Consider the following 10,485-nt stretch of genomic DNA (forward strand, 5'->3'; position numbering starts at 1 on the left):
AGGGGAATCTTCTTTCTGGCCATACAACCATATGACCCTGCTGTAATCAACAAACATTTACCCACATTTCACTATTCAAATACATTACTCAACTGTGAAATTGACGAATATAAGTGATACTCCACTGCGAAACACATGAATATAAGTTATAAGGGTAACAATCAAAAGAAGCACGTAGAAAAAGAAAGAGGTCTTTCCTAATAACTCCAATACTCAGGATGCTAGGAGTGGTTGTTCCCATCAAACAAAATCACACTCCATGTTTGAACAAACATAGCAGTCATGAAATAGAATCTCCCTGTTGAGAGGCAAGAAACATGTACCACAATTTGTGCATGTGGTGTGAAATATGCACCAAAAGACGATTGAATGGGGAATCTGCTTTCTGGCCATACAACCATATGACCCTGCTGTAATCAACAAACATTTACCCACATTTCACTATTCAAATATATTACACCACTGTGAAATTGATGAATATATGTGATGAGGGTAACAATCAAAACAAGGACTCAGCAAAAGAAAGAAGTCTTTCCTAATAACTCCAACTGTCAGAATTCTCGGAGTAGTGCTTCCAATCCAACAAAATCACACTTGAAAGTAGAACAAGCAGCCATTAAACGGAATCTCCCTGTTGATTGGGAAGAAACATGTACCACAATTTGTGCAGCACATTTTTAATTTTTAATGACCATTGTAATAATATTTTTAAAAATATAAAGCAAATGAAGGAGATACCTCAACAAGAAGATTTATCAAATTCTGAACATTCGTTATTCAGTAAAGTGCATGTGGTGTCTAATCTGTACCAAAAGACCATTGAATAGAGAATCTGCTTTCTGGCCATACAACCAGATGACCCTGCTGTAAACAACAAACATTTACCCACATTTCACGAATCAAATACATTAGTCCACTGTGAAATTGACGAATATAAGTGATAAAGGTATCAATCAAAGGAAGCTCCTAGCAAAAGAAAATAGTATTTCTAGTAACTCCAATCGTCAGAACGCTCGGAGTGGTGATTTCCATCCAACATAATCACACTCGATGTTTGAATAAACATAGCAGTCATGAATCGGAACTGCCCTGTTGAGAGGCAAGAAACATGTACCACAATTTGTGCATGTGGTGTCAAATATACACCAAATGACGATTGAAAGGGGAATCTGCTTTCTGGCCATACAACCATATGACCCTGGTGTAATCAACAAACATTTACCCACATTTCACTATTCAAATATATTACCGCACCGTGAAATTGATGAATATATGTGATGAGGGTAACAATCAAAACAAGGACTCAGCAAAAGAAAGAAGTCTTACCTAAGAACTCCAACTGTCAGAATGCTCGAAGTAGTTCTTCCCATCCAACAAAATCACACTCAAATGTAGAATATACATACCAGGCATTAAACGGAATCACCCTGTTGAGTGGGAAGAAACATGTACCACAATTTGTGCAGACATTGATTATTTTTAGTGACCATTGCAATAAGATTTTTATAAATAAAAAGCAAATGAAGGAGATACCTAAACAAGAAGATTTATCAAATTCCGAACATTCGTTATTCAGTAAAGATCATGTGGTGTCCAATCTGCACCAAAAGACCATTGAATAGAGAATCTGCTTTCTGGCCATACAACCAGATGACCCTGCTGTAAACAACAAACATTTACCCACATTTCACGAATCAAATACATTACTCCACTGTGAAATTGACGAATATAAGTGATAAAGGTATTAATCAAAGGAAGCACCTAGCAAAAGAAAACAGTATTTCGAGTAACTCCAATCGTCAGAAAGCTCGGAGTGGTGATTTCCATCCAACATAATCACACTCGATGTTTGAATAAACATAGCAGTCATGAATCGGAATTGCCCTGTTGAGAGGCAAGAAACATGTACCACAATTTGTGCATGCGGTGTCAAATATACACCAAAAGACGATTGAAAGGGGAATCTTCTTTCTGGCCATACAACCATATGACCCTGCTGTAATCAACAAACATTTACCCACATTTCACTATTCAAATACATTACTCAACTGTGAAATTGACAAATATAAGTGATAAAGGTATGAATCAAAGGAGACACCTAGCAAAAGAAAACAGTATTTCTAATAACTCCAATCGTCAGAACGCTCGGAGTGGTGATTTCCATCCAACATAATCACACACGATGTCTGAATAAACATAGCAGTCATGAAACGAAATCTCTCTGTTAAGAGAGAAGAACCATGTACCAAAATTTCTGCAGCACATTGATTATTTTTAGTGACTATTGCAATTAGATTTTTAAAAATTTAAAGCAATTGAAGGAGATACGCAAAACAAGAATATTTATCAAATTCCTAACATTTGTTATTCAGTAAAATGCAAGTGGTGTCCAATCTGCACTAAAAACCCATTGAATGGAGAATCTGCTTTCTGGTCATACAACCAGATGACCCTGCTCTAAACAAAAAACATTTACACACATTTAACAAATCAAATACATAACTCCACTGCGAAACTGATGAATATAAGTTATAAGGAAAACAATCAAAAGAAGCACCTAGGAAAAGAAAGAGGACTTTCCTAATAACTCCAATACTCAGGATGCTTGGAGTCGTAGTTCCCATCTAACAAAATCACACTCCCTGTTTGAACAAACATAGCAGTCATGAAACAGAATCTCCCTGTTGAGAGGCAAGAAAAATGTACCTCAATTTGTGCATGTGGTGTCAAATATGCACCAAAAGACGATTGAAAGGGGAATCTGCTTTCTGGCCATACAACCAGATGACCCTGCTGTAATCAACAAACATTTAACCACATTTCACGATTCTAATATTTTATTCCACTGTGAAATTAATGAATATATGTGATGAGGGTAACAATCAAAACAAGGACTCAGCAAAAGAAAGAAGTCTTTCCTAATAACTCCAATTGTCAGAATGCTCGAAGTAGTTCTTCCCATCCAACAAAATCACACTCAAATGTAGAACATACATACCAGGCATTAAACGGAATCACCCTGTTGAGAGGGAAGAAACATGTACCACAATTTGTGCAGACATTGATTATTTTTAGTGACCATTGCAATAAGATTTTTATAAATAAAAAGCAAATGAAGGAGATACCTAAACAAGAAGATTTATCAAATGCCGAACATTCTTTATTCAGTAAAGTGCATGTGGTGTCTAATCTGCACCAAAAGACCATTGAATAGAGAATCTGCTTTCTGGCCATACAACCAGATGACCCTGCTGTAAACAACAAACATTTACCCACATTTCACGAATCAAATATATTATTCCACTGTGAAATTGACGAATATAAGTGATAAAGGTATTAATCAAAGGAAGCACCTAGCAAAAGAAGACAGTATTTCTAATAACTCCAATCGACAGAACGAGCTGAGTGGTGATTTCCACCCAACATAATCACACTCGATGATTGAATAAACATAGCAGTCATGAAACGGAATCTCCCTGTTGAGAGAGAAGAACCATGTACCACAATTTCTGCAGCACATTGATTATTTTTAGTGACCATTGCAATAAGATTTTAAAAAATTTAAAGCAATTGAAGGAGATACGCAAAACAAGAATATTTATCAAATTTCTAACATTTGTTATTCAGTAAAATGCAAGTGGTGTCCAATCTGCCGTGTTTCTTGACGTCCGCAAGGTGTTTGACACAGTTCCTCACAGTCGTTTAATGAACAAAGTAAGAGCATACGGACTATCAGATCAATTGTGTGATTGGATTGAGGAGTTCCTAGAAAACAGAACACAGCATGTTATTCTCAATGGAGAGAAGTCTTCCGATGTAAGAGTGATTTCAGGTGTGCCGCAGGGTAGTGTCATAGGACCGTTGCTATTCACAATATACATAAATGACCTGGTGGATGACATCTGATTCACTGAGGCTTTTTGCAGATGATGCTGTGGTGTATCGAGAGGTTGCAACAATGGAAAATTGTACTGAAATGCAGGAGGATCTGCAGCGAATTGACACATGGTGCACGGAATGGCAATTGAATCTCAATGTAGACAAGTGTAATGTGATGCGAATACATAGAAAGATAGGTCCCTTATCATTTAGCTACAAAATAGCAGGTCAGCAACTGGAAGCAGTTAATTCCATAAATTATCTGGGAGTACTCATTAGGAGTGATTTAAAATGGAATGATCATATAAAGTTGATTGTCGGTAAAGCAGATGCCAAACTGAGATTCAGTGGAAGAATCCTAAGGAAATGCAATCCGACAACAAAGGAAGTAGGTTACAGTACGCTTGTTCGCCCAGTGCTTGAATACTGCTCAGCGGTGTGGGATCCGCACCAGGTGGGGTTGATAGAGGGGATAGAGAAGATGCAACAGAGAGCAGCGCGCTTCGTTACAGGATCATTTAGTAATTGCGAAAGCGTTACGGAGATGATAGATAAACTCCAGTGGAAGACTCTGCAGAAAAGATGCTCAGTAGCTCGGTACGGGCTTTTGTTAAAGTTTCGAGAACATACCTTCACCGAAGAGTCAAGCAGTATATAACTCCCACCTACGTATATCTCGCGAAGAGATCATGAGGATAAAATCAGAGAGATTAGAGCCCACACAGAAGCATACTGACAATCCTTCTTTCCACGTATAATACGAGACTGGAATAGAAGGGAAAACCGATAGAGGTACTCAGGGTATCCTCCGCCACACACCGTCAGGTGGCTTGCGGAGTATGGAAGTAGATGTAGAAGACCCTTTGAATGGAGAATCTGCTTTCTGGCCATACAACCAGATTACCCTGCTGTAAACAACAAACATTTACCCACATTTCACGAATCAAATACATTAGTCCACTATGAAATTGACGAACATAAGTGATAAAGGTATCAATCAAAGGAAGAGCCTAGCAAGAGAAAACAGTATTTCTAATAACTCCAATTGTCAGAATGCTAGAAGTAGTGCTTCCCATCCAACAAAATAACACTCAAAAGTAGAACAAACATAGAAGGCATTAAACGGAATCTCCCTGTTGAGAGGGAAGAAACATGTACAGCAATTTGTGCATGTGGTGTCAAATATGCACCAAAAGACGATTGAATGGGGAATCTGCTTTCTGGCCATACAACCAGATGACCCTGCTGTAATCAACAAACAATTACCCACGTTTCACGATTCAAATATATTGTTCCACTGTGAAATTGATGAATATATGTGATAAGGGTAACAATCAAAACAAGGACTCAGCAAAAGAAAGAAGCCTTTCCTAATAACTCCAGTTGTCAGAATTCTCGGAGTAGTGCTTCCAATCCAACAAAATCACACTTGAAAGTAGAACAAGCAGCCATTAAACGGAATCTCCCTGTTGAGAGGGAAGAAACATGTACAGCAATTTGTGCAGCACATTTTTAATTTTTAATGACCATTGCAATAATATTTTTAAAAATATAAAGCAAATGAAGGAGATACCTCAACAAGGAAATTTATCAAATTCCGAACATTCGTTATTCAGTAAAGATCATGTGGTGTCCAATCTGCACCAAAAGACCATTGAATAGATAATCTGCTTTCTGGCCATGCAACCAGATGACCCTGCTGTAAACAACAAACTTTTACCCACATTTTACCAATCAAATACATTACTCAACTGTGAAATTGACGAATAGAAGTGATAAAGGTATCAATCATAGGAGACACCTAGCAAAAGAAAACAGTATTTCTAATAAGTCCAATCGTCAGAACGCTCGGAGTGGTGATTTCCATCCAACATAATCACACTGGATGTTTGAATAAACATAGTAGTCATGAAACGGAATCTCCCTGTTGAGAGAGAAGGAACATGTACAACAATTTGTGCAGCACATTGATTATTTTTAGTGACCATTGCAATAAGATTTTTAAAAATGTAAAGCAATTGAAGGAGATACGAAAACAAGAATAATTATCAAATTCCTAACATTTGTTATTCAGTAAAATGCAAGTGGTGTCCAATCTTCACTAAAAACCCATTGCATGGAGAATCTGCTTTCTGGTCATACAACCAGATGACCCTGCTCTAAACAAAAAACATTTACTCACATTTAACGATTCAAATACATAACTCCACTGCGAAACAGATGAATATAAGTTATAAGGGTAACAATCAAAAGAAGCACATAGGAAAAGAAAGAGGTCTTTCCCAATAACTCCTACACTCAGGATGCTTGGAGTGGTAGTTCCCATCAAACAAAATCACACTCCATGTTTGAACAAACATAGCAGTCATGAAATAGAATCTCCCTGTTGAGAGGCAAGAAACATGTACCACAATTTGTGCATGTGGTGTCAAATATGCACCAAAAGACGATTGAATGGGGAATCTGCTTTCTGGCCATACAACCATATGACCCTGCTGTAATCAACAAACATTTACCCACATTTCACTATTCAAATATATTACACCACCGTGAAATTGATGAATATATGTGATGAGGGTAACAATCAAAACAAGGACTCAGCAAAAGAAAGAAGTCTTTCCTAATAACTCCAACTGTCAGAATTCTCGGAGTAGTGCTTCCAATCCAACAAAATCACACTTGAAAGTAGAACAAGCAGCCATTAAACGGAATCTCCCTGTTGATTGGGAAGAAACATGTACCACAATTTGTGCAGCACATTTTTAATTTTTAATGACCATTGCAATAATATTTTTAAAAATATAAAGCAAATGAAGGAGATACCTCAACAAGAAGATTTATCAAATTCCGAACATTCGTTATTCAGTAAAGTGCATGTGGTGTCTAATCTGCACCAAAAGATCATTGAATAGATAATCTGCTTTCTGGCCATACAACCAGATGACCCTGCTGTAAACAACAAACATTTACCCACATTTCACGAATCAAATACATTAGTCCACTGTGAAATTGACGAATATAAGTGATAAAGGTATCAATCAAAGGAAGCACCTAGCAAAAGAAAATAGTATTTCTAGTAACTCCAATCGTCAGAACACTCGGAGTGGTGATTTCCATCCAACATAATCACACTCGATGTTTGAATAAACATAGCAGTCATGAATCGGAACTGCCCTGTTGAGAGGCAAGAAACATGTACCACAATTTGTGCATGTGGTGTCAAATATACACCAAAAGACGATTGAAAGGGGAATCTTCTTTCTGGCCATACAACCATATGACCCTGCTGTAATTAACAAGCATTTACCCACATTTCACTATTCAAATATATTACTCCACTGTGAAATTGATGAATATATGTGATGAGGGTAACAATCAAAACAAGAACTCAGCAAAAGAAAGAAGTCTTTCCTAATAACTCCAATTGTCAGAATGCTCGAAGTAGTGCTTCCCACTCAACAAAATCACACTCAAAAGTAGAACAAACATAGCAGGCATTAAACGGAATCTCCCAGTTGAGAGGGAAGAAACATGTTCCATAATTTGTGCTGCACATTGATTATTTTTAGTGACCCTTGCAATAAAATTTTTAAGAATAAAAAGCAAATGAAGGGGATACCTCAACAAGAAGGTTTATCAAATTCCGAACATTCGTTATTCAGTAAAGTGCATGTGGTGTCTAATCTGCACCAAAAGACCATTGAATAGAGAATCTGCTTTCTGGCCATACAACCAGATGACCCTGCTGTAAACAACAAACATTTACCCACATTTCACGAATCAAATACATTACTCCACTGTGAAATTGACGAATATAAGTGATAAAGGTATCAATCAAAGGAAGCACCTAGCAAAAGAAAATAGTATTTCTAGTAACTCCAATCGTCAGAACGCTCGGAGTGGTGATTTCCATCCAACATAATCACACTCGATGTTTGAATAAACATAGCAGTCATGAATCGGAATTGCCCTGTTGAGAGGCAAGAAACATGTACCACAATTTGTGCATGTGGTGTCAAATATACACCAAAAGACGATTAAAAGGGGAATCTTCTTTCTCGCCATACAACCATATGACCCTGCTGTAATCAACAAACATTTACCCACATTTCACTATTCAAATACATTACTCAACTGTGAAATTGACGAATATAAGTGATACTCCACTGCGAAACAGATGAATATAAGTTATAAGGGTAACAATCAAAAGAAGCACGTAGAAAAAGAAAGAGGTCTTTCGTAATAACTCCAATACTCAGGATGCTAGGAGTGGTTGTTCCCATTAAACAAAATCACACTCCATGTTTGAACAAACATAGCAGTCATGAAATAGAATCTCCCTGTTGAGAGGCAAGAAACATGTACCACAATTTGTGCATGTGGTGTCAAATATGCACCAAAAGACGATTGAATGGGGAATCTGATTTCTGGACATTCAACCGGATGAGCCTGCTGTAATCAACAAACTCTTACCCACATTTCAAGTTTCAAATATATTATTCCACTGTGAAATTGATGAATATATGTGATGAGGGTAACAATCAAAACAAGGACTCAGCAAAAGAAAGAAGTCTTTCCTAATAACTCCAATTGTCAGAATGCTCGGAGTAGTGCTTCCCATACAACAAAATCACACTCAAAAGTAGAACAAACATAGCAGGCATTAAACGGAATATCCCTGTTGAGAGGGAAGAAACATGTACCACAATTTGTGCAGCACATTTTTAATTTTTAATGACCACTGCAATATTATTTTTAAAAATATAAAGCAAATGAAGGAGATACCTCAACAAGAAGATTTATCATATTCCGAACATTCGTTATTCAGTAAAGATCATGTGGTGTCCAATCTGCACCAAAAGACCATTGAATAGATAATCTGCTTTCTGGCCATGCAACCAGATGACCCTGCTGTAAACAACAAACTTTTACCCACATTTTACCAATCAAATACATTACTCAACTGTGAAATTGACGAATAGAAGTGATAAAGGTATCAATCATAGGAGACACCTAGCAAAAGAAAACAGTATTTCTAATAACTCCAATCGTCAGAACGCTCGGAGTGGTGATTTCCATCCAACATAATCACACTGGATGTTTGAATAAACATAGTAGTCATGAAACGGAATCTCCCTGTTGAGAGAGAAGGAACATGTACAACAATTTGTGCAGCACATTGATTATTTTTAGTGACCATTGCAATAAGATTTTTAAAAATGTAAAGCAATTGAAGGAGATACGAAAACAAGAATAATTATCAAATTCCTAACATTTGTTATTCAGTAAAATGCAAGTGGTGTCCAATCTTCACTAAAAACCCATTGCATGGAGAATCTGCTTTCTGGTCATACAACCAGATGACCCTGCTCTAAACAAAAAACATTTACTCACATTTAACGATTCAAATACATAACTCCACTGCGAAACAGATGAATATAAGTTATAAGGGTAACAATCAAAAGAAGCACATAGGAAAAGAAAGAGGTCTTTCCCAATAACTCCTACACTCAGGATGCTTGGAGTGGTAGTTCCCATCAAACAAAATCACACTCCATGTTTGAACAAACATAGCAGTCATGAAATAGAATCTCCCTGTTGAGAGGCAAGAAACATGTACCACAATTTGTGCATGTGGTGTCAAATATGCACCAAAAGACGATTGAATGGGGAATCTGCTTTCTGGCCATACAACCATATGACCCTGCTGTAATCAACAAACATTTACCCACATTTCACTATTCAAATATATTACACCACCGTGAAATTGATGAATATATGTGATGAGGGTAACAATCAAAACAAGGACTCAGCAAAAGAAAGAAGTCTTTCCTAATAACTCCAACTGTCAGAATTCTCGGAGTAGTGCTTCCAATCCAACAAAATCACACTTGAAAGTAGAACAAGCAGCCATTAAACGGAATCTCCCTGTTGATTGGGAAGAAACATGTACCACAATTTGTGCAGCACATTTTTAATTTTTAATGACCATTGCAATAATATTTTTAAAAATATAAAGCAAATGAAGGAGATACCTCAACAAGAAGATTTATCAAATTCCGAACATTCGTTATTCAGTAAAGTGCATGTGGTGTCTAATCTGCACCAAAAGATCATTGAATAGATAATCTGCTTTCTGGCCATACAACCAGATGACCCTGCTGTAAACAACAAACATTTACCCACATTTCACGAATCAAATACATTAGTCCACTGTGAAATTGACGAATATAAGTGATAAAGGTATCAATCAAAGGAAGCACCTAGCAAAAGAAAATAGTATTTCTAGTAACTCCAATCGTCAGAACACTCGGAGTGGTGATTTCCATCCAACATAATCACACTCGATGTTTGAATAAACATAGCAGTCATGAATCGGAACTGCCCTGTTGAGAGGCAAGAAACATGTACCACAATTTGTGCATGTGGTGTCAAATATACACCAAAAGACGATTGAAAGGGGAATCTTCTTTCTGGCCATACAACCATATGACCCTGCTGTAATTAACAAGCATTTACCCACATTTCACTATTCAAATATATTACTCCACTGTGAAATTGATGAATATATGTGATGAGGGTAACAATCAAAACAAGAACTCAGCA

This window comes from Schistocerca gregaria, unplaced genomic scaffold, assembly GCF_023897955.1.
Source record: "Schistocerca gregaria isolate iqSchGreg1 unplaced genomic scaffold, iqSchGreg1.2 ptg000437l, whole genome shotgun sequence".
NCBI lineage: Eukaryota > Metazoa > Arthropoda > Insecta > Orthoptera > Acrididae > Schistocerca > Schistocerca gregaria.